The sequence below is a fragment of the Athene noctua genome, chromosome 2 (genome assembly GCF_965140245.1).
Source record: "Athene noctua chromosome 2, bAthNoc1.hap1.1, whole genome shotgun sequence".
Classification (NCBI taxonomy): Eukaryota; Metazoa; Chordata; class Aves; order Strigiformes; family Strigidae; genus Athene; species Athene noctua.
In genome coordinates, this window is record NC_134038.1 from 90,955,967 (window position 1) to 90,982,027 (window position 26,061).

Consider the following 26,061-nt stretch of genomic DNA (forward strand, 5'->3'; position numbering starts at 1 on the left):
AACAGCTTCACACTTTTACTGCTCAGAAGCTAAGGAGGAGGGATTTTTCTGCTTCGGGAACATTCCTGAGGCTTCGTAGCAATATATCCCTGACTCCATCATTCACCACACAATTCTTCCCATTTTTAGTTTAAAAGAAAACCACTACACAGGACTGGATCTTTAAACCCTTATTCATCAAAACCCCTCAAGGCTTTAGCTAGGCTGCACCAGTGCAACAGAAACACAGTCTTCAGTGGTGCCCCAGCATTTGACAGTGAAGTGAAACAGAAATAGAGGAGCTCATGGTTTCTGGATGCTGCAAGCGCCCCATTTCCTCACACTGCTAACATCTGCTTCTAGAATACAAATGGGTCTGGGTTTAGCAATGGAACAAGACAGACAAAACACAGTACCCACTTAAACATGACAGGAAGCAATCCCTTTGGTAAACTCCAGATCCCTGTGCAAGTTACTGCAATGAAAAAAAAAAGATTCAGAGAATTAGGCACAAACAATCTAGCCTGATGAAAAAAACTTATTATTTCAACACAATTCAATAATCTGGAATATCAGTAGTACTGATTACCGGCTCTTTTCAATGGCCCCTTGTTCTTCCCCTTACTCTGGAAAAAAAAAAAAAAAAAAAGGCTATTCTGAGCTGCAATGCAACTGAAGGAGCAGTAAATGCATCAAGCATGGGTCTATCACAGGGCTGGCTCACCTACATAAGGGGCTGGCTTATGAATTGCAGCATTCTCTCCAAGAGGTGGCTAGTACTTACTTTCCTCAAGGCAGAACCTCAGGAAGAAGAAAATACCTGAATTAACACTTCTGTAGAGAGTCCCCAACAGAGTCTCAACAGTGGCTGACTCAAAGTAATCTGGGGAAGGTAACCAAAAGTCTGTTGACGGTGAGCTTAAATTCTGAGCAAAGATTACACCATCATCAGTAAAAAATTAGGGGGTACTCCTTAAGAAAAAGTTTAAAGACACGTTGTTGCCATACTGCTTCTGTGATCTGCAATTCAGAAAACATCTCTATTAAGAGTTATGCACTGGGGACAAGTGTCTGAAGTATTAATATGGCCATTATTGGACATCTCAGTTTTACCTGCATCAGGAAAATCTAAACTGGCCTAAATTTAGCTTCAAACAAGCCTTCTGTCCCAAGTAAGCTGCATGCAACAGGGTCAGGACTTCTCCAAGCCACATGCCCGTGGCAGACTCAGTGAACCCACACAAGAACCTGGGTATGCTCATGGCAGAAGGAAATTTTCATTCACTAAAGGTAAATCTGACAAAATGATATTCTTTTCCCTTCTCCCAGATGAAAGTTTTAAGTACTAGCAATTTCAGTAGCTCAGCAGAGCTCCACCAATCCCTCCTGCTGACCTCATAACACTTTGAAGTGCATAATTCAATATTCAGGTCAGAAAGGAAAAGTGAGTATGAGGGTAAGGCAGAGACCTGGGTTCCTGTCCCTGCTCCAATGAATGTTTAATTATTTTATATTAAAAATTCATTTGGAGAAGGGCTAGAATCCAGGCAGTCTAATGGGCTTAACTATGAAAATAAAAAGATCCATGATCAAATGCTACCAGACAAACGTGGGAGCTCAGTCTTAGCTTCCTTTGGGCTATCAGACCTAACTCAGAGAGAGCAACCACTAGCTCCTCCATTGCTTGTATCTCAGCAGAAGGTGCCTCACTCCAGAAAGGAATAAAACGGAGCAGTTCAGCACATCTTCCTGGAACAGAAAGAGAGCTGCCAGCTTAAAAGACATCCTCTTGATTTCCCCTTGCTTTAGCCAGCTCAAACATCTCCTTATTTGAGATGCAGGCTTTTGCAAACCCCACTCTTGGGCCAACTTTTCTCCCAGCATTGCACAAGAACCCTCGTTGTCTGCATCCCACAGAATACAGTAGCTGGAAGTTTGATACCACAGTTTGTAACGATCTACTTTATGGATCTACTCTGCTGAAAATGTTCTTGAGTTGCCTTGGTGTATTGAAAACTTTGAGCTGTGTGACTGACATTGCAAATGACAGCCAACCCAACTGAGCTAAATGCTGAACATCAAGTTCTGCATGCTCCTGTCCACTGTTCCCCCTCAAGTGAAAGAAATCAAGAAGGTGCAGGGATTCAAATACTCAAGTCACATACAAAGACTCACTCAGTATAAAGAAAAAATGGAGCTATTCAGAGACATTTCACAATCATAAGAAAAAAGTCCACAAGTAAACTACCCATAGCAAACAGCTCACATGCAAGTAGTTTTTGATTTAATACTTCTCAAAAACAGGGCAACCTAGCAGATTTTCTTGCCTGTGAAGGTAAACTCACTGAATAACCACGCTGCCATGCAAAGGATAAAAAGGGTGGGTGGAAGGAAGCATTCTCTTTGCAGAAATCAGGAGCTGCATCTCCTGTGCAAACTGGAAGCCTCCCTCCACCCAGGCTGCCCCTCTGGTCAGCTGTTGAGCAGGAGCCAGGCTGGGGACTCACTGGGCCGTCTGTCCAGCCAGGCACCACCAAGGCGGCTGGCATTGCATCAGCCAGTGGGCAGGATGCTGGAAAGCTCTGGTAAAAAACCTGCCTAAGGATGGCTACCTTCCATCAGACACTGGGGTATGGCTTTTAAAATTAAAGCATGTGCAACCATGCCTCCACCTCAGCCACAAACATGTCTGTCCACAGCAGACGTAACAAAAATTCATTTTCAAAACAAGCTGCTCAATTTTTTTTGTTTTGTTTTAGTTTTTTTTGTTATTTTTTTATGATTCCTTGTTCAGCAACTGGAACCAGCATTGCCTTCAGCAAAAGCCACATGTAAAGGACAACACAGCAGTCAGCTGTCACTGTGTGACATGAGGGTAGACAGGATAGGTGCATTTTTTTTACTTTCTAGAAGCAGATGAACTCCCACTGAATATTTAACTCAGACTTTAAGCTGTTTTCACCAATCACTTGAAAGTTAAATAATTATCCTGTTTAAAGAAACCTAGCAGTTACATTTTGCATCCCCCCCACCTCAAGCAGCTATTGCTGTTGTGACAATATTCATCTTGTCCATGATGACTATTATCTGCTGTATAAATATTGATGATCTCAGTAATTGCTGTTCTGTACATATGCTTCTCACAGATATAAATTTCTCTGCCTGAAGTAGGCTGCTGACAAAGTACTTTCCTCCTTTTGCATGGCAATGAAACATCACTGGAGGTGCCACTGAGAGTTTTTAGTCCGGGTGGGGGGGAGGAGAACAAGGGAAAAAGTAACAAGTAACAACAGCCTTTGGAGAGGGGGAATGAAGCAATGTTTGCCTGGACTGGGAAGACTGAATAGTCCCAAAGAAAAACAAGTTAGCTAAGCCGGTATTCAGACGGCTTAAGTTTAGCTTAGGCTGTGCCAACACCAGAAACAGCTCAAAGAGAAGGAACTGCTCTGGACTCAACGCTGGCCACCACTGCTAACTGGGCATGCCGTGATGCTTGGGACATGTAGTGTACAACATGCATGTTGTACCCACCCAGTGGTTCACTGATGACAGGGGTTACTTTTTCTGGATCAAAACCCAACCAGAAAAAAAAAGCCAGTCTTCTACTGGAGGAAGAATACCAAGCTGAACATCACGCTGGGACAGACTCCCTGTGCCACCCTGTAACCTTTGCCAGCACATGGTCAGCATGTCACACAAAAGCAAAGCTGATCTTGAGGCACACAAGAGCCATTCATAGATATCACAGGCACACAACACAGCATCACTTGAGACTCTTTTTACTGGTTAAATGTATTTGCCCAGCAGACTTTTATGACAAGTCAAGTAGTCCTCTGCTTCCCGCAACTGGCAAAAAAACCCCACCCCACTGCATGTTTTGGTTAATCTGATCATACTGCCCCACCATCTGGCAGTACAAAGACATGGTTTTGATAGACAAAGCCCCCCCACAGGCACACAGCCTCACGCTTCCAGACTTGAATTTTGCCTCTGGACTTTAAACAGCCAACAGTGTATGAGAGATGAAGGCTTTTCCTTACTGGACACAAACTTTCTACAATATAAAACCTGTGAGTCTGAACCTCAATAAAATTACCCCTCTGGAATTCCAGGTCAAGAGATGAAGATATTTTCAGCCATGTAAAGTTTGACAAGATATATACTGAGAGAGCTTCCTTGTAGAAATAACTCTTTTTCTAAGGTCTCTACCCATCATTCACTGTATCTGTAAACCAACACTGGACAGACACCTTTTTTTAATTTAAAAAAAAAAAAAAATCGAACAAACATATGCTACAGAAATTAAGGGGAAACTAAAAATCTACCTGATTACATCTGAAGATTAGACAGGGTACAGAGAGGATGCAGAAAGCAGCAGAAGACACTGGACTCCCTATGGGAGGCTGGAGGCTAAGGACACGAAGAACAAGAGGTGGGTAGGGACAGAGAGCGAGCTGGAAACAAGGGTGAACACAGATAACATTGCAAGCAACATTTGGAGTGCCCAGAGGTGGAGAAAAAGGAACTGAATTTTCATAATGAGCAAAAGAAATAAGAGTCTGCAAGTCTTACTTTTTCTCTTGTCTTGTTCACAGAACTACATAATAAGTCATTATACCTAATCACAGCAGCATCTAATTTTTTTTATATATATTATATGCACATGAACAGACTCGGTGAAAGTAGTTACTAAACACTGATACAACCAATCTTCCTCTTGTGACACTGAGTGTTAAGCCATCTGCTTGTTCAGTGTGGCCCTCACGATATAATTAATTCCCCTCCTACCTTCTGCAGCTTCTTTCCTTCCCCCATAATTTGTACAGTGCTTTGGGGTTTAATATGTTACAGTCTCTAATGACAACAGCTGTACATCTGTGAATCCTGAAGGGAAGCTGATTCCAGCAGAAAATTAAAGGTTGAACTCTTACCAGTAACTCTGGGCATTCTTAACTAATACTAAGGCACATAACATAGTCTAATTAGCCCAACAGGTCCTTTAAAATAAAATCCACATGACCTCACTGTCAATTCTTACTCTGAGTCATTTTGCAGACCAGTTGAAACAGAGCCCTGCATAATCCTCTAACAGCATGCTGCAATGACTGAAGCGGACTGGATCCTAACTACAATAACCAGGTAACCTGCACCCTCTCTGCTCTTTTTTTTTTCCCCTTCTGCTTTTAAGACAAGACACAATCTAGGGGCCTTACGCAAGTATGCAGTCTTACCTACATGGTCACCTGCATTTCACAGACCTACTTTGTTTGCATGCAGATTAGTTATAACACCCACTATATGCACACGGAATGCTCTACTGCTAATGAAAATTATTTTGCATGCAAACACAAAAAGCAGGTGGCCAAGCTACTAACTATCCAATTCAGAAGCACAAACTTAGCGTTCTCAAGCTTTTACATGCATATCAATTTGAAAGCAGTGAAACGTAACTCTGAAAGTCCTGTTAAAACACCCTTAAAAAACATGACTCAAATCTTAAGTGACTTCCTGACTCACTAAAAAGTTAAGTTAAATTTCCATCTATTTTCCAGGTAGCTTTTAATTCTGTGTTTCACTCTGAAATCATGGTCACGTAACTTTGCTAAAGCTATGCCTTTCCGTCATACCTTTTTCTGCACAGCAATGTCAGTCTGGAGTGTAAAGACCTCCATCCACCATATCTGCATCACCCAGTTAATTTCCTTAGCAAAACTGCAGTATTACCAGCTCGGTGTGTTTTCAACAAGAGAGTAGATAGTTTTATCACATCTGTGCCAAAGTCACTATGTCCACAAAAAAAAAAAAAAAAAAAAGCAGCTTTTCTGGGTTTGCATCCCTCTAAAGTATCTCTTGTGGAGATGTGAAAATGCAATTTCACTATAAAAATAAATACAGTGGAGTTAATAATTTCTTGTACTGGGCACATGGCCATCTATTTTCATTGCTTCCAAACAGCCATCACACTCTCAAGATCTGGGAAGCTGACAATGTGTGGACTGCTTCTCTAGCTCTTTCTGATTAGCATCAGCTTTCCTGAGAAGAGAATGAGGGTTGCAAGATGGTGTTTGTGCCTCCCAGATGCCCAGCACCTTTTCTTAACAGGTAAGGTCAGGTGGATGCTACGTCTGACTTCCTCTACTGGTGTGAGATCTGTAAGTGAGCCGGGCAGTTGCAACCGAGGCACAGTGAAAGAGGGCATCTTGAACTGTGATGAAGGAATGTTTAAATCGTGTGCATGCATCCTCAAAGTGGCACAGAGATGTGTATGGATTTGGGAAATGCAGCACACCTACTAGTCTTTCCCTTTGCTAGAACAGAAGTATTTTGCACCAGCTTTTCACAGGAAAAGGATGCACAGGAAGAGATTTTGTCAATACCTGGAGTTCTGTGCTTTACCAAGCTAGAAAATCCAGCCAAAAGACTGATGGAAAGTATATGAGCACTATTCTAATCAAATTTATTTACATTATGTACTTGTGAAACAAAATACCAGGTACCAAATACATCACCCAATAATTCAAAGAAACCTAATAAGCAGTTTGCAATTCCAAGCAATCTCCTGAAATTGCTACTCCTACAAACCTCTTTCTTCTAGCTTTTTGGTTGCAGAAGGTAAGGCGCCAGCAATCTATCTCAGTACAGGAGCTGATGAAATGGGGACATTTACAAAAAAAGTAATACAATACAGTTCACAAACTGGTTTGCTTACCCAGGAAACATACTTAGCAGTCTCCTTTTATGTAGCACTAAAGGACTGTAACTTGTATTTCTTCTGTTTATGATTTTTGCAGTGGCCTAAGACATTTTCTTCTTCAGCTAATGCTTAAGTGACTCCTAACTTTCGTATCAAGAATATTCAAGCTCCAGAGAGTCTAAACACCTGTATCCTGACACATGAGAACCACCCCCACTCCTAGGTGCACTACAACCAAATCACAGTTCTCTTTTCAGATGAAGCTGATCTTCAAAAACTAAATATAAAAAATATTAAAATAAGGCCAGCAATGAATGCACAAGTGTCCCGAGGAGGAACAGTAGTGCTCAATCCTCTTTGTAATCCTCTCCAAATGTTGAAGGTTTGCTGTTTTTTTTTTTCTTTTCCAATAAAGCTCAGCTGATTTAAACAATTTCCCCGATACTCACCAACATGGGAGAAAAGAGGAAGAGCTGATGGAAGATGCTGTTCCTTTTGGGCAGTTCAGTGCTTTCAGTGCTCTGGCTTGTAGGTTTTTGCCTGCTCAGGAGGCTCTAATGGAGAACACTGATGGAATTCACTGGAGGTCACAAAACACTGCCAGGAGTCAGATGCAGACAAGAAAGATGCACTGAAGTAAAACAAACAAAACACCAAACAAACTAACCTCTACCTTATCCACTTTTTTTTTTCCTTTTAGCTTGTTGCCTGCTTATCTTGCCTGCAATCAGAGAAGAGGCAAGAAAATAAAATGTTAATGTGGTCATAGAGGTAGTTATTTAACCCACAATTTCCCAAAAGCTTTTAAAAGTAGTAAAGGATTTTCCTCTCTTGAAAGAGGCACAGTTATTTCACACAAAAGCTCAGAATTTGTCATGTGTGACGTTACTGAAACACTCAAAGATGGTTTCATCCACCTAGGCGACTACATGTGTTTCCTGTGTCCTCTCCACCGAATAAGCAAGTAATGCTGAAATAAAACAGGATCTGCACATTACCCTCTTTGATTTGATTTGGAAAAGGGGGAAGGTGACACATTTCAAGAATATGCAGCATATCACACCAGCAGCTTCAGACCCTCTGAAAGCAGTTGCTGGCTTTTGCTCAGACCCGTGTGTCATGAAACAAATGGAGAAGAGAGGCTCCTGCACTGCGATGCAGGGACAGCTAAGCAGCAGGCAGGTCAGGCCACTCAAAGAAGTACACCACACACTGCAGAGCTAGGAGTTGCCACTACCTGTGGTACTAATATCAAAAAAAAAAAAAAGCAGCTAGTGAGCTAACAGAAAAATAATTGCACATGGCTATCCAATACCCTAGACTAGTTTTAAATCAATGCAACCATGCTGTAGTTAGAAAAGCATAAACAAAATGAAGAAAGTGGAGAATCAAACCTACATTTATGTACTACCAGAATACAAAGTGGAATTACTTTGTCAGTGACCTCTATGTCAGTGACCAGTTGGAGCGCATGGAGGTCTGCCTGGGGATGGCTGAGGAGCCAGCCAAGAGCTTAAGGGTCAGGATTAAAGGGAGGGCAGGGATGGGAGACATTATACTGGGGGGTCTGCTACAGGCCACCTGACCAAAAGAATTAAGCAGATGAGACCTTCTAAGGACACATAGGAGCAGCCTCACTTTCACAAGTCCTGGTCCTTATGGGGGATTTCAACCACCATGGTATCTGTTGGAGGGACAACACAACAGGGCATAAACAATCCAGGAGGCTCCTGGAATGCGTTGATGACAACTTCCTTCTCCAAGTGATAAGAGGAGCCAACGAGGAGGTGCTGTGCTGGACCTTGTTCTCAGAAACAAGGAGGGGCTGGCAGGGAGTGTGAAGCTCAAGGGCAGCCTTGGCTGCAGTGACCATGAAATAGTGGAGTTCAAGATCCTTAAAGCAGCGAGGAGAGCAAACAGCAAGCTCACTACCCTGGACTTCAGGAGAGCAGACTCTGGCCTCTTCAGGGATCTTGCTTGGCAGAGTAGCATGGGGCAAAGCTCTGAAGGGAAGAGGGGCCCAAGAAAGTCATGCAAGAACACCAGAAGGCCTGCATGGATGAACAAGTAGCTCCTGGACAAGCTCAGACACAAAAAGGAAGCCTACAGAGGGTGGAAGAAAGGACAGGTAGCCTGGGAGGAATACAGAGGAACTGTCTGAGCAGTCAGGGATCACGTTAGGAAAGCCAAAGCCCTGACAGAATTAAATCTGGCCAGGAATGTCAAGGGCAACAAAAAAAGCTTCTATAGGTACGTTAGTGAACAAAGGAAGACTAAAGAAAATGCAGGCCCTCTCTGGAAGGAAACAAGAGACCTGGATACCCAGGATATGGAGAAAGCTGAGGTACTCAGCCTCAGTCCTTTCTATCTCAAATGACCTTTCTGTCTCAGCCTTCACTGCCAAGTGCTTCAGTCACACCATCCAGGACACAGAAGGCAAAGGCAGGTACTGGGAGAATGAAGAACCACCCACTGTAGGAGACGATCAGGTTTGTGACCATCTAAGGAACATGAAGGTGCACAAATCCATGGGACCTGATGAAACGCATCCACGGATTCTGAGGGAAACTGGCCGATAAAGTGGCTAAGCCACCATCCATTGTATTTGGGAAGTTGTATCAGTCTGGCGAAGTTCCCACTGACTGGAAAAGGGGAAACAACCTCCATTTTTAAAAGGGAAAAAAGTAAAACCCAGGGAACTACAAAGCAGTCAGTCTCATATCTGTGCCCGGCAAGATCATGGAGTGGATCCTCCTGGAAACTATGCTTGGGCACATGGAAAATAAGGAGGTGATTGGTGACAGCCAACATAGCTTCACTAAGGGCAAATCATGCCTGACAAATGTGGTGGCCTCCTATGATGGGGTTACAGTGCTGGTGGATGAGGGAAAAGTAATTGAACATAATCTACCTGAACTTGTGCAAAGCATCTGACACTGTCCCACATGACATCCTTGTCTCTAAATTGGAGAGACGTGGATTTGATGGATGGACCACTCGGTGGATAAGGAATTGGCTCGATGGTCACACTCAAAGACTTGCAGTGAACGGCTCAATGTCCAAGGAGACCAGGGACGAGTGGTGTTCCTTGGGGGTCCGTGTTGGGACCGGTGCTGTTTAACGCTGGTGACCTGGGCAGTGGGATCAAGTGCACCCTCAGCAAGTCTGCTGACAACACCAAGCTGTGTGGCGAGTCGACACGCTGGAGGAAAGAGAATGCCATCTAGAGGGATCTTGAGAGGATTGAGAGGTGGGTCCATGCAAACAAGGCCAACTGCAAGGTCCTGCACATGGGTCAGGGCAATCCCAAACACAAATACAGGCTGGGGGATGAGTGGATTGAGAGCAGCCCTGAGGAGAAGAACTTGGGGGATGGAAAACTACGAGCCAGCAATGTGCAATCGCAGTCCAGAAAGCCAATCACATCCCAAGCTGCATCAAGAGAAGTGTGGCCAGCAGGTCAAGGGAGGGGATTTTGCCACTCTATCTGCTCTTACAAGACCCCACCTGGAGTGCTGTGTTCAGCTCTGAGGCCCCCAACATCAGAACGACATGGACCTGCTCAAGCACGTCCAGAGGAGGCCACAAAGATGATCGAGGGGTTGGAGCACCTCCCTGATGAGGACAGGCTGAGAGAATTGGGGTTGTTCAGCCTGGAGAAGTGAAGGCTTGGGGGAAACCTTATAGCAGCCTTCCAGTACGTAAAAGGGACCTACAGGAAAGGTGGGGAGGGACTCTATCAGGGAGTGAAGTGATAGGATGAGACGTAACAGTTTTAAACTGAAAAAGAGCAGGTTTAGATTATATATAAGGAATAAATTCCTTACAGTGAGGGTGGTGAGACATTGGAACAGGTTTCCCAGATAAGTTGTGGCTGCCCCCTCCCTGGCAGTGCTCAAGGCCAAGTGGGACGGGGCTTGGGGCAACCTGGTCTAGTGGAAGGTGTCCCAGCCCATGGCAGGGGGAGTGAAACTGGATGATCTTTAAGGTCCTTCTCAACCCAAACCATTCTATGATTCTGTGAACTTGCAAAATTACTGCAAGTTGATAAATGCATCTTTTTCTTAAAAGCAAATTTACATAAATCACTGATTTTTACTAGCCTTTTCTTGTTAAATCAAATATATATATATATTTTTGGTTTTCCTCCATGCATACATGTGTGTGTCCGTATAAAGCCTTTTCTTCAACCTTTTACTTTTCTTATTTTGCCACTGAGAGAAACATAGAAAAAAGAGGGTGAGAGAAGGAAGCAGAGAAGAGGGATCTTTTTGTATTTTGCTGTGAAATTTAAAAACGGGTGGAAAACATTTTTCATGGAAGTTTTCTGGTTTGGAAAAACGCATTTTCCATTTGAACTAATTCAGTCAGCTGAGCATGCAACAAATATTAAGACTAAATAGTTTTGGACCAAAGGGCGTGGCCCTTTGATTTCACCTCTAAAAATAAAGGTATTTCTACACAAAGGAAGCCAATCATCAGTTCTAAACTGACATTCAGAGGATTATGATCAGATCCCCCTGCACTCTTCCTATGGCCCTGGAGTACGCTGCTGACCCACAGTGACACCAATACCGAGGAGCATCTGAGCCTCTGTTGAAAGTGTGTAATGGCTGCCTTTGTTTGCATTTGAGAGCACATGCCACAATTGGCATTTTCCAGCTTCCCTTTCCCATTACACACATAAACACACAACCCCACACCCATCCAGACTCCCCTTTCTGTTTGATCCCAATCTTCCACGGGTCTCTAATGAGATCCACAAATACCATCTACTAATCAACTCATCAGTAATGCAAATAACCCATCTTGGCCTCTCATCAAGCATCTCTCCAGCTTAAACAATGTGCCCTTAGATTGCACAGCCCTGGGTACAAAGCTTCCATGTCCCTCTGAAATAACCTCGGTGTGACAACGCTACGTACGTCACGCTTCATGGAGGTGGGCGGCAGCCTGCTGAGCACAGCCATGTATTGGGAGCCTAAGCAATCCCTCAGCTACTGTAACAGCTTACGAGCACTTCTGTCCCTAGCTCTGCAAACATGACACAGCCAGATATCGCAAATGCAGGGATCTTACGGAGGAGGTGGTGTTCAGCTACAGCAACATACCTTCAGGCCTCCTAAAATGAAACATTGAATAAGCAACACAGCAGAACAGATACAGCACTGCATTGACACTTAAAAAATAGGAACAGGACTTTGCTTTAGTCCCTCCAGGGCCATCACTCACTGCTCCAGGGATGTCACAGCAGTACTGTTCTCCAGCCCTGTCCCTAGATGGACCTCAGGCTCACGCTTGCAGCCACGTCCCCAGTCCCGTCTCTGTCCCTGTCTCCTGCTGCATCACTTGCTGTGCCTGGGGCTGTGGACGGACCCCATCAGAGCACTTTGAAATCGAATGATGAGAAAGGCATACTTCTGTGAAACATCATTACCGCCCTATCGGAGAAGCGTGGATAGCAAGAGTTTCCAAAATAAAGAAATTCATCTTTATTAGGCCCCTAACCTTGGCATCAGGCCCACACTGCCAATTCTCTCGTTTACAGGGAAACTGGCATACAGAACAGTTAAGCAAACAAAAGGAAATCCTGCAAGAATTGGCTCCAAAAATACCGAATGTGTTTTGATCCCACAAAAGCGAAGACAAGCTATACCTGGACAAGCAACTTGCAGCTGTAGTAGTCACTGATGTTAACAGATCTACCGTGCCAGAAGGAAGAAAACAGGCTCCCAAGCATCTGTAAAATAGCATAATTCAGGTTTACTTTTAAATAATTTTATCTGGAAAGTATTGCTATGGAAAAAAAGCTTAAGGAATTTAAATATTCCAAATAACAATACCAGCACTTCAGCACCCTCCGGTCTTGCTGTGACCATGCACACGTGCATTGCCGAGCACAGCTCAACCGCCAGCAGTTCCCCTCCTCGCAGAAGGGAGGATTGCTGGGCTTCCATTGCCACTCTCAACAAATCTCTAGCTTCTACGCAGCAAGTGTTTGTACAATAGAAATCCTACTATCAGCATTACCAGCTGCGCCCAAAGCACAAACAACGCAAGCACGTACACTGCAAAATCTCAACACTTGTGCGTGTGTAAACAGTGCACTTCTGGAAAGGCAGAGAGAGTATTTTCAGAGTAAACACCACAAAAATTTCGGGTCCTTTAGGATGTCAGAAGGCCGTCGTGATCTGCTGCTCACCTTCATTATTTACCGCCTGCTCAGCTAAGGCGCCTCTGTAACTCACAGGGATTGCAACTACATTTCAGAAGCCCATTTTGCCGCCGTGAGGACACCAGCTTTGAGAACTGAATAAACTTTTCCTCTCCCAGCAGTCCAGCTCTTTGGTGTACTACCCTTCCTAATGTTGGCTTGAAGCCATTAAAATACCAAACAACACAAGAGCAGGAAACGCAGCAAGAGGAACTAATTTCTAAACCTCACCACTCAATTCAGCCACTGCCCCAGGGAGATAAGCAGGAGAAAATGGGGGGGCTCCTCATAGCCCAGTCCTTCTGGAGACATAAGAGACGTGGAGATAATAGGCATGCTAAAGCACTCAGGCAGAAGACCATCTCCACCCCAAATTACTCACTTTTAGAAACAGGGGCTCCAAGCCCATAAGAATACCTCCTCTTACGCAGCTTTATCTGCAGCTGATAGGAGCAGAAGGCTCATCTGCTGAAGATGCCAGGACTTCGTGAGACTGGGACTTTAATTAAGAACCCATTCCTGAACAGAAACATCTTGAAAGGTGTCTCCTTCTCAGCTTTTGAGAGAAAGCAGGAGGAGGAGGCAAGAGAAAAGGCTGATGCTTTCTCCTTAACAAAACCACCTACACATGTACTTTTTCTAAATATGCACAATTAGGGCAAGTTATGTTTGGGTTAAGGAGGCTGTGCAGAAAAGTTCTCAGTCCCAGAGGAAAGAAAGGCTAGGGAAAAATATTAGCAAGAAAACTGGCTTTGTTAAAAACTGAAGAAAAACTAAACTGGATGGAGAGTGTTTTGGTCCAATCCTGGATGAAGTATACTCAAGCAAAATACCTGTCCCTGAGAAAACCTCATGCAGCACACAAACGTCTGGGCCATATTTTCAAGATTGCACTCATTAGAAGTCAGCTATCCACTGCCTCCAGTACACCGACATCCACTATGCCTAAAATCATAACCATTATCTTTCTGCTGTCATAGCCTTCCCCTTTTCTTTGCAAACCACCCAAATATACTACTTCTGCTTAGAGGAAACCATTTGACCACAGTGGCTATCAGGCCTGCACAAACTATGGCACAAAGACACTAATCGTGCAAGCCAGCCTACCCAAATTACTGAATGACATTTGGCAAAGGCATCAAATAAAAAATGAACCGCTGTCTCATGAAGAGCCTACAAACACACTTCACTGCATACTGTGGGGTTCAAACACCAGATCCATGAGCCAAAGGGAGCTGTACCACTGACAACAGACCAGGAATGGACCCAACTGGGGCAGAAGCAGCTCCAGTGGGTGCAGCATATGTGCAGTTTCCACCCCTGTTCATGAACGACACGTGTCTGCACCTGACATTTAGTGCAAACACTCCCCAGGACCAGGAAGGCTTAACAGTCACAAGAGTTATAAAAAGGAAAACAAGAAGGAAGGGTATAAACAGAAATGCAAGATCCCTTCCATTGTAAGGCAGGCCATCCGCTTAGGAGTGTTACTCGCAGACTGAATAGGAGGGAGCTTCAGAGGCTGAAGAAGGATCTTCCTCAGGTTAGAGGCAAGTGGGTGTCAGTGCCAGAAGGCTGGCATGCTGCATGAAGGAGACACAGATCCACACTGCCAGTCACCGCAAGCCAAATGGCTCCAACATCCTCACTCCTCTCCACGAGGGTGAAGGGCACAGGGGAAACTACAACTCCAGCACCTAGGTATCCCTCATAGGCTTGCGCACCTCAACACCACAGGTGCTTGCATGCTTTTTTTTTTTCTCTAGCTGCATTGGGACAGTATTTCAGATCTGATTTACTGTCTAGACACAGCCTGCTACACCATGCGGTACAATTGAAGAAGACTGAGAGCACCAGAGTGTGAAAAACAGATTGGTCCAAGCTTTTTCTTTTTCTTTCTTTACAAACAACACATTGTGCAGTCTATATCAACAGCCTCACAAAAATGCTCTATCTGTCCTGCACCTCAGAAGCTGGCTGCTGAAAGAAATCCAGAATGCAATTAAAACATGGATTCTGTTAAGTTTCACTTCCCTCTGCAATTTTATAATCATCTCATCCATCAATTCTGAAAGAATAGTAATACTGGCATCAGCTGGCTCTCCACCTCCTCTGCTGAGCCAGCTTTTTCAAAGCCCTGTCCCTGCTCCTCAGCATCTGACCACAGATGCTGTGAGGAAGAGGAGAGGGAGAGACAAACTGGGGGTGGAGAGAGGCCAGCAGGGCACACTCAGCATGGGAGCCACCCCACGGAGGAGCCGTTTCTTTCTCAGGGGAGTCTCGGCAAATTACAGTGCCTGAAGACCTGCCCAAACATGCTTACCTCAGAAGAAAAACATACACCCAAAATACAGAGAACAAGATTGTCTCAGGGGTTAGCTGAAGCCTACCCAAAGGCAGATCAAATCCTAGGCATGCAGGCTCACTGCTGCTTTCCAGGCTGGAGACGGCCAGGCCAGTGATGCACAATTCTTTCTTATTTGCAAAACCTCCCCCCCACCCCGAAAGACATGTAAATCTCTCCATCATACAAGCCGCTTCTCCCAGTTACCTTCCACAGATTAGACAACATTCTTAGCCCCCAAGTGCCTTCAGACCAGAGCTGAAAAATCAGTCCCATGCTCTTTTAGTAGTCTCTCCTTTTCAAATATGTGAAGTTCAGTACTCAAACATTAGCTCTGGGACTTACATATAGAGGTAATGTAGGGAGAATTGGTTGGTGCCAGTTTTTAGTATCTGGCTTATTAATTATTTTGTAAAAGTGTACAGTCTGTTGAGTCATCCGAAACTTTTTAAGACACTCTGTTCTGTCATTATTTTATGAATCTGGTTTGACATGGTTTAAATCTATCATGGCCATGATTTATATCACAAACTCCCAAGAACACAAGTCTGACTTTAAAATAATTCTCATCCCAACTGTTTCATTGCAGGTCAGCCTGGCCTGTTCCAAGACCAGATTTTGTTGGCAAATGTATTTTCTTTGCTGGTATCATCCACTTTTCCTCATCTAGTTTAATGAAACAAAAAAGCCCAAAGTACATAAAGAAAGCCAACTGTTATGCTCATACAAACATAATCAGAAATTTCTGCTTCATCCTCTCTTACTGCAGCAGGAGGTTTATGTTTACCACCCTCCCTTCTCTGAGCAAAGCTGCAGGAAGAAACTCTGTAAATCAGTCAGAAGACTGACATGCAGGCCAAAAGCATCTAATGGCTCACTGGGACTACAGACATCACTTCTCTGGGAAGTGTCTGAGTCACACCAACTTGCATTTCAGCTGGAAGCCCAGCCTCTAGAACCTGCATACTCTTGCTTGCACTATCATGCTTCTATTCATTCCCAGAATATAAAAAAAAAAAAGCATGAGCAGCCAGTCTTCCTCACCCTTCTATGAAATGATGTAATCTCGTTTCAGCCCCATAAAATGGCACATCCACCTAGACTTAATTGTAGAAGGTAGGTGTGATCAAGCAAGACTGCGTACAACGAAACACTGAAGCAGAGCAGAACACAGCATAGCCATTAGATGTCAATTATTTTTATAGAGTTGGCCTAAACCAGCCATTTACCCATTGCTTGATCTCAGAGGATGCCTACAATAATGGCTCTAGACTGAAAGCAAGGAAGATTAATCCCCTAAAATGCCTCATTCAAAGGTAGTGGGTTAGCCTTTATCTACAGTTTGAACAAGCAAAAATTACAGATGTGAATGGGAATCATGACTGCACGCAACTCTACCAGGGTATCTAGATCTGGGACCTCTGGAAAATTATAGGTGGCACTGGTAGTAACAAAAGACAGACACAGGCTGGAATGATGGTATCAGAAAGCAAGGGAAAAGCAGGTGGCATTTGCTGGGGATGCACAGGAACAGAGGGGAAGAAGGGGGAACTGGAGATGGTGAATTTAAGAGGATGAGAAAGTAGGCTGCCATAGAGGGAAGAGGAGGTCAGACACAGGCAAGTCAAAGAGGACTCAGGAAGCACCAGAGCTCTGCCTACTCCATCCTTAAATGGGATCTGACGGTATCCTGGCTCTGGGCTGCAAAACCCCGAACACAGCAGCAGATGACCTGCTGAGCATGTCACCCCGATCTGGCAACTACCACTATCCACAGCCGAACAGTGCTCTTACACAGGCCATTATCTCAGGGTTAGAAATTAATGCTACAGACCAAAGGTCTATGCCCTCTGGATGACCCAGATCACTGTAGATTCATGTGACAGGACTAATTTTTGTCTCCCCCTTTTACCTCTGTATAATTATAAAATTACATATAAATCCAGCTATGTTGTTTTTAATACAAAGACTACAAACTTCAGCACTTCAAAATTAGGAGGTATCATAATGAGATTGCCCATACAACCTTCACCCAGCTCCTGTATACAACTGCACTGATGCTGTCTCCAATTCAATAATCACAAATCATTTGAGTCCTGGAAATCAACTGCTTTGGGAAAAATACATGGTTGTGTGATAAAATCGAGGGCTGTCTCTCAAACCCTGCCTCACTCAGTGGAGGTTAGGAGGATTAGTGAATGAGGCAACGCAGGAAGAAAAAGAGACAACCACCTTGCATGAGGAAGTTGGACGTACTGCCTGCAGGCAGGAACTATCACTTCCTCAGCTCAACAGTCTTTGTAAGATGCTCAGCAAGTCCCTGAAACCAGTGTTTCTCCAGGTGACCCTTAACAGGGCAGTTCCCAGCCCTCTGCAAAGCCAAGACATCTAAAGATAACTGCAAGGGTGCCAAGACTTACAGCTGAGGTCAGTCATCCTTGTGCTTCCAGCAGATGAACTGCTACATCATGCCAGGTATTCTGGAGTGAGTGAAAAATAAAATCATACCCAAGTATTTCTTTGAGGCAGCCAAAATTGAAGGCGTTTCAATCATTTGAGCTTTATTTGCTCTTTGACTCCATTCCTCAGCTGTGAAAACGATGACACTACCTGTTCCTGAGATGCTGCAAGAAGCAGTACTTGCCCACCTGCAAAGTCCCCAGGAAGGAATTAGCAGTACTGCTCAGTTCAAGGTTTGGGTGGGGTGTAAAATAAATAGATGTGGAGACACATGCAGAAAGTAAATACGGGAAAAAGAAAATGAATTATGCAGTAATTACCTATCCACTGAAAGAAGGACTCTGTGAAAGGGAAAAAATGATGCAACCGTAGAATTAAAGATTGTATCATAATGCAGCTGCAAAGGGGAGCTATGCAACGTTAGTCCTGGCACTTCCTTGCTTTTGTCCGCCTGATTTTGTAACCCCATTGTTCTCCTAATGTCATTATTTTGTAAGTAATTTAAATGCAACATAATGATGAGCTCGTATGTTTATATCTTTTCATCATTAATAATGTGTGGAACAACTGGCAGACTGCTCCCAGAGTGATTGATGCTTCCAGCAGATGGCTGTGAACGACTCCCTCCTTCTTCCACCTTTACCCGAAGTAAAGAGCAGGGAGGAGAGGGAGACTTTATATTTAAACTTCAATTCCATGCACAAACATTTGGGGATTCTGGGGTCATTTCAGACAAGGAAACCAAGACCAATATCAATCAACTGCTCTGAAACAAATCGTAACCGATCAGATCTGAAGAGTGGAGGCACTGAGCAGCTGATGTACTCTGCCCAAGGTCAGAGGGAAAGCTCCCAAGGCTGGATCCCAAATAAACCCACTGACAGCCTTTTGCCCAAGCCACTGAATTCCTCCTACCTCCCACATTAAAACTTGTTTAAGTATAATTATTGCTGTTAACTGCCGGTCAGGGAAGAAGCTGATCACCTCCGGGCTGTGTTTGCTGAAGAATGAAGCCAACAAGCAACTTCTGAGAGCATGTCATAGAAAACACAACTGCAAGCAAACGTTACGGTTCTATGTGTTCATCCTGGCTGATAATTGTTATACTGGGTTCTTTAAGTAAATTACCCTGTGTGCCTCGAACTTCAGGCAAATTGCCAACGTACCTCTCAGACGAGTCTGGCTCACCCTGCTTCATGAGGGAAAGCAGCTGCAATAGCTAACTTGTTCTATTCGCAGATGATATTCGCTGGCAAGAGGCAGTGTGTCTGACAGCATGCTCACTATCTAGGCTTCGTGCTTTTTTGTCTTTGCATGCCCCTATTTGTAAACACCCCCCCCCCTTTCTCTTAAGCAGTATTTTTACCTTGTCTAATGGGTGCTGGCAGCTACTACCACAAGCTTTACGAGCTCTTTTGTTCATAAGAAAGCAAGCTTCACTTCCATCTTTCCCCATCCTCAGAGAGCAGAGCCTGCAAAAAACCCAGAGCTATCAAGTCCCCAAGGTGCAGCCAGTCAGTGCCTGCAGTGTCCCAGGCACACAGGCAACACCAGCTCTCTCCAGGGCACATCTTCTGGAAAAACTCCACTGTGGAAAAGTCCGTTGTGGTGGTGGAGGCATTGCAATCCTTCCCTCTTGGCATGCAACCTGCTTAATTTCATTTAAAACCTAACAGAGAAAGCGCTACACCATCACTAAATGTATACAGTTAGGACAACACAGTTAACAGGAACAGGCAGAAATGTTACAGCAGCAACATTCTACCCCACGACTGCCTGTTTCAGCATTTCTCACACTGAAGCTTGGGTGGCTGGTGCCATCAGAGGAAGAACCTGCACAGGATGTCTGGTCCAAGCCCAAGAGCCCATTCTTAGCTACCAGTCAATCTACCATGCCACACTGCCAGTGGTTGGTGTCCGCAAAGGGGAAAGGAAGGGAAGCAACATTCTCCTTCACTAAATGCTGCATCTCTAATGTAGAGGCTTACACTCAGATGCCAGAGGTGCCCAGCCCCATCTCCAGCAGGCAGAGTTTGTGTGAGGGAAGAGGGACGAGCGTCCCCCTTTGCCCTGCTGGCGTGGCTTGGTGCTTCACATCCTCTGTAACCCATAACAGGGAGCCAGCTACACAATTCCTTCATCTCACCTTGACAGATGCATCTGATCTTAGCTGCATCACAGGCTGCCTGAAAAGGAGTGGCATACAGGTGTTTGAGATTCAGCACGGCCCTCAAGGGTGACGCTTAATATTTTGACATTAGAGAGTGAGACTGACAATCTCTGGAGCCACGCTCTATGCCACAAGACAACAGGCATGTATTATCTGAAGACCTGCAGCAACAGAGAGGGTAGCAAAACATGCACTGGCTGAGGAATATATGCTTCCCACATATGCTCCTTGACACCCTGATGCTCGTATTTCTTATGCCGCTGCCTGAACAGATGCTTGTCTTTTCCTTCAGTCCAGGTCTGGAAGAAACATGCCCAGTGCGGCTATACTGAAAAGCAGTCCATCACAGGCACAGCCTGAGTGAGGGCAAGACTGCTTTTCCTAGTACAATTTTGCCCCAGATTTCCAAGGCAGACCACCCAAGACACCCATGCCAGACTAGCTGCACCTACACCAGGGCGCTCAGCAATACAGAAGCACGTCTCTGGCGTCTCACAGGACGGCATCAGCTCAAGTATACACCTGCCTAAAGCAGCCGTGGGGAGGAGGCCGTGTGGGAATCAGAGACTGTATTCGCTCACGGAAGCTATTTTGGGAGAAACGTACGGCGCCGAATGTCATCTTTTCATCAGTGTCAAATTATCGTTGAATTCAACAGTATGACGCTGGTGAACACCCAGATAATCATGCTGCCATTGCACACGTGCAAGTTTACACACACACACCCCTCTGCATAAATCCTGCCCAGGCTGCACATTCCCATCTGCTCCAATGCTCACCTCTGTTCAGCCCAAGGTGTCCTGAAGGTCAAGAAAAACAGGCTCCAAGCTATGGCTGTCAGCTTGCCAGCCTTCCTGAATCTCAAGTGGCTTCAGCTTGACAAACAAAAGGGTAGCCATGCTGTGAGGAGGCATAACAAACAGGTCCCACCTGCTGGAGATCTGTGTCCTCTGCCCTCCTGCCCCTCCATCGCAGCCACCGCAGCTCCTTCCAGTGTTACTCCACACCCACTCCTGCCCTGGAGACCACCTACACCTCGAGAGGTGGCCATGGCTACAGAGGTGCTGAATGTTTGACCACCACACATGCAATGCCTGGCTGGGCAGCTGCTAACAGGCAGAAGGAAGAAAGAATAGCTGAAAACAGTCTCCTTTTCTTCAGAGAACGTGCTGCTTCAAAGATGTCCCAGCCAGCCACTAATCTTATCAAGTGGGACATTAACGATCTTCAAGACTGCCAACCATTGGCACAATCTGGTTGCAACTGGCCAAACACAAAGGGCAGGAGACAGACAGAACTCATTTCCTGGGGAAACTAAGTTAAAATGAAATAAAATAAAACTAGATTAAAATTATGGTGCGTTTGATTAGTGGCGTTTGCTCTATGTCCCAGGAAACAACAACTTGTTCAATCAAGTCTGCGAGCGGTACAGCACACACAGGTAAACTGTAACTGCCCAGGCTTTTATGCCTCTGGAGGGGCAAATTACAAGCTCAATTTACATCTGAAGGGGCACTTTCCGCAGCAGAAAGACAGGGAGGGCAAAGTCATTTTGCATCTGACCGAGGTGAAAGGCCCTGTCAGGGCTGAAGGACTTTTACTCGGCCCTAAGTGTGGAAGCTGTTGGGGCTCCTCTCTCCTTCACAAGCCCCAGCCCTGGAGGTGATCTCATCCCAGAGATTTCAGCAGCTCTGTCCTCGCCACCAGCGTCCCTCAGCCCACGCTGCGGCCGCTTGGCCACCGGCACCAGGAGGGTGCCTTTGAGGGGTCGACCCTGCTGCGGTCGGACCAGCAAATGCTGAGCCCCGGCCAGCCCAGGACACGGGGAGATGCTGCACGACTAGCTTGCGCTGATGAGGGCTCGAAAGGTTTCGCGCAGTTTGACAGACCGTGCTACGGAGCTACATCGGTTCCAAGGGCTCCTCTGCTCCCTTCGCAGAGCCCAGCACAGCAGCAGCAAATCTTATTTGTGTAGAAAATAGAATCGGCAAAGCAAGCAGGCAACTCTGGATAGACTCAGAAACAGCTGTGGAATTCCTCTGGAAGAGCTGCTTACTGTAAAAGGAAGGAAAGCCCAGCCTCCCATCGCACTTCCAGCCCTTCCAGCCCACCCACCCACCGGTAGAGGCAAAGTGTAAGAACAGGCGGGAATTTAAGGCATGCCAGGATCCCAGGCTCTGGAAATTAGTTTCTCACATTCTCCACAAAAAGAGAGCACTGACGCCCAAAATCTACTGCCTTGAAATCAGACAGCACACCATTTACTCGGCTGAATAACCACACTCAAGCCAGTGGAATTACTTGCCTGAGTAACTGCTACTTGCTGCACAAATGGGCTGCAGAACTGGCTGACAAATAAATAAATACTGGTACACATAAGGCAATGTAAAAGCACCCTTTTAAAAGGCCGGTGACCTCAGCCAGGTCCCAAAGTCAATGGCCATGTGGTCAAAATCACACATCACCGGGTCTTTGGTAAAATCACACCAACTGATCAGGGCATCATGTAGATCACATGCATCTCTCTAGACCTGTATCCTCCAGGCACCATCCACTGATTGGGGTCACGGTCTGAAAAATATTTCACTGACTTAGAAAACTAAATTCTGCTCGAAAGGATGGCTTGAGCACTTAAGGAGCATAAGCTTCATTAGTTTCCTGCAAGACTTCAGGTCCCAAGTGCAAACTAAACCTCCATAAAACTCCAGCAGAGAAGCGCCCCTACTCTGTCAGTATTGGTTCCAAGTACGGTCAGCTCTTCCATACTGAACCCAAACACAATATGGTATTTGTTCTCAGCACCGTGCAAGCAAAAAAAAGATGTAAATGGAAAGCTTACGAGAGGCAGTCCTGAGATTAAAACCTTTGCGTGCAGGCTTGCTTGTGAGTATCCCTCTTTAATTTCACTGGGACAACACACATGACTCAAGTTAAAACTGCTGAAGCCTCTGTCAGACTGTGGCTGATGGACCTCCTGCTCCAATTCATCGAGGGGTCAAGGTGAGAACCCTGAATTGGAGCCAGGAACAGGTACGGCAAAAACATACCCAGGGATTTGGCAAGGCCAGAGGCCCAAGTGACTCACTTGGGAAGGGTGACCCAGTGCCCAAAAGCATCTACCTGTCCGTTCCCTGCACGCTCTGCTAAGCCATAGCATGTCTTTGGATGAACTGCTCGTTCCGAGTTACCGCGTTTGCTTATATAATTTAAACACATTGGATTGAGGCCGAAATAGTTACTGCCCTGCGGACATTTCTAATCTGGATAATCCACAGCACTGTCCAGTACTCCCAAAGAGACTTCATAACATGCGAATAAAACTTCCACCAAGTGTGGCTCAACTGCCTTTCCTCCCCCCAGACAAACAGGAGAAAACAAACATCTTTTTCATTTGTCTTTACATACCTGGCAAGCTGTTCAAACCCTCTGACAGACCTTACAGGTCTGAACCAGAGGTTTGGGCTTTTTAACTGTACTCTGCCAAAAATGCATGTGCGTGGCGGGAATTTTCCACAGAGCCCGGTCCCGACAGTCACGGACACACCAGTGCCACCGACAGCACCCAGTCCGTAGACCTCGGTCAGGGCTACTTTTACGTTTCGCCTTTCATGCAATCAACGAGAAGCTGAAATCCAGTCGCGCACCGTTACACGGCCAGGAACTGCCAGGAATAGCGTTTCCAGCAGAAGGTTTTTTCCTAAATTGCTATTATTATCATCCCATGAGCTCTGCATTAGTTCAGGCTCAGTGGGCATTTCAGAAAGGCCCGTGAACCCAGCCTGGGTATGAAATGCTAAAAACAGGACCTTTGCATACATCAGAAGTTGGAAGGTTACAAGTACCTTCCAGCGGCCTCAATCAGAACCAAAACCTAAGCAAATCTGTATCAAAGGAAAAGATCTCTGAAACATACTATAACAAAAAAACAAACAAAAAAAAAAGCTAGCAAACAAACCACGGACTATATCGGTGAGGAGGAAAAGAGTTTCAGCGGGGAAACAAGAACAGAGGAATTACTATGTAGTTTATAGTTCAATTAATAGGATCTTATCAAAAGCCTGTTTGCTTTTTTTTTTCGACACCTCTTACACAAACACATACCTTACCTAACGCCTCCCCAGCTAACAGCTTGCTATCCACATTTTAAGTGTATCCCTATTTCAGAAGAGGCAGAGAGCTACTTCCGAAGGAGCCCCTCCACGCACACCCCGGACGGCGTGTCGGAACAAAGCGCTCGGGTGATGGATGTCGGCAGGGTTCGTAAATCACATTTTTGCAGCTCGACCTCAGCCGGGAGGCAGCATCTAACACCGTAACAAACTCCGAGTGCCGCCGCTCTGCAGAACAAGGATCCTACATGGGCAGGGGGCTTCGCGCCTCTCCTCTGCTCTGGTTAAAAAAAAACCCTAAAAGCCGTTTTCTAAATACACAGCGAGGTGTCTAGCACTTAACGACAGCATCCCAGTTACCGCATATCTTCTCCACTGTCAGCATAAATGAGAGGAAATCAACCAAAAAAAAACCAAAAACCAACCCAAACCAAACCCACTCAAACCCACCACCAAACCTCCGGCAGGAACAAAGGACCCCCACCAAAACCCCGTCTGTAAATTATCCGGATTTACTTGTTCAGGAAGCGCAAGGAGAACCCTCCTCCTCCTCCGCTGCAAACACCGCCGATGCGATGCCTGCGCGACCCCGCCGATTCAAAGTACCCTCCGCGCCCCCCCGCCACCCTCCCGGGGCGCGGCGGGCAGCGGGCGGCCCCGCCCGCGTTCCGGCCGATCACCGGGACCTCGCATCGCGCTGGGCTGCGCCCTCCCTGCCGGGGGGGAAGGGGGTGAGAGCGCCGGGGGGGCCGGCGGAGCTGGGGAGCGGCGGCGGAGCAGCCCCGCTGTGCCCGCACCGAGCCGTGCGCGGCGGGGCCGGGCCGGGCCGGGCGGGCGGTTACGAAACCCGCGTCTCCCCCTCGCCCGGGCGGGAGGGAGGGAAGGAGGGAGGCGTGGCGGGGGGCATCCGCGGCCCCGCTCCCCGCCGGGAAGAGGAGAGGAGGAGGGAGAGGCGCTCCCGCCGCTGGATCTCCCGCACAACGGCATCGCCCGGCGCCCCCCGAGGGCGCGGGCCGGGAGGGGAGCCCCGCCGGCGGGGAGCGGGCGCCCACTGACCTTGCCGCCATCCGCCGCCGCCGCCGCGCCTGCCCGCGGGGTGGCAGCCCCGCGCCCGCCGCCACAGCCGGCGCCCTCGCCCCGGCAGCCGGCGCCGCCCCCTGCCCCCCCCGCCCCGCCGGGGTGGGGGGCCGAGGCGGGGCCGAGGCGGCGGGGAGCGCCGGAGCCACCCTGGTACCCCCCCACCCCACCGCGCCTGGCGAGCGGCGGGGCCGGGACCCCCGGGGCGGCAGCGGCAGCCGCGGGGACCCCCGGCCCTGCCCGTCCGGCGGGGAGCGGGGAAACGGCAGCGCTTGGGGGCTGCGCAGCCCTGGAAGGGCTCTGCGCCTTTACGGTGCAGCTTGTTCTGCCCCTCGGCCCCGGGCGAGGGGCGATCGCGCCCGAGAGCCGCCGCCTCCTTGGCGGGGCTGGCAGAGCAGCGCGGCCCTGCGCACCCACCGGCGCGGCCCCCGCGGGGCCGTTAAGGTCCCCACGCAGGGCGGGTTCTCGGGCTGAGAGAACCGGTGCCCTGAGCCTCGAAGACCTTCCGTCCCAGCTGGAGGATTTAGGGCTGTGTTACCGGTGCACACTGAAGTCAGCGAGAGGAACATGTGGCGCGTTGCCTTCCCCTGGCAGACCCGGGGCTGGGCGAGGGAACAAGGCTTCCTTCTGATTCCCTGCACCGAGGCCTGTGCCTGCTACAGAGCACAGGACCACAGACTCATTTCTCTGCTGCCTGTGGAGAAAACAATCCCGTTTGCATCAACAGTAAAAGAAAAAGTGCATACGTACCTCCTAGTGTCTCACATGGGATCAGTGCCGGCAAGCAGCAAGAGCAAGGGCAGACAAGTGTCTTCCCACTCCTCACTGCCTCGTCTTTCTGCAGAGGCAGTGTTGTCTTGGGGCAAACAATCACAAGTGGTGTGAAAGCAGACCTGCAGGTTATCCAGGTGCTAGTTTTGGTTAGAACAGCCCTCCCCAGTTTCTGCAGCTCCACACTGAAAGCACTGCCTGTGGAGGAGTAAGACCTCTACAAATCAGCAAAATAAATCATTT

At 46.8% G+C, this 26,061-nt stretch overlaps 1 protein-coding gene across 7 annotated transcripts in view; it reads right to left on the reverse strand.

Annotated features, from left to right (window-relative positions):
* RNF152 (ring finger protein 152) overlaps positions 1 to 25,098 on the reverse strand; it is a 54,721-nt gene extending 29,623 nt beyond the window's left edge. For 2 of the 7 annotated variants that reach the window (XM_074899559.1, XM_074899553.1), the window contains exons 1-2: positions 25,027 to 25,098; positions 12,330 to 12,413 (exon numbers count right to left, since the gene is read on the reverse strand). The gene's annotated coding sequence lies outside the window, so the exon portion shown is untranslated. Of the gene's footprint in view, positions 1 to 12,329; positions 12,414 to 24,486; positions 24,775 to 25,026 lie in introns of those variants that run through there. The other 5 variants (XM_074899554.1, XM_074899552.1, XM_074899558.1 and 2 more) reach the window with 3 other exon arrangements.
* Positions 25,099 to 26,061: the final 963 nt, after the last annotated feature.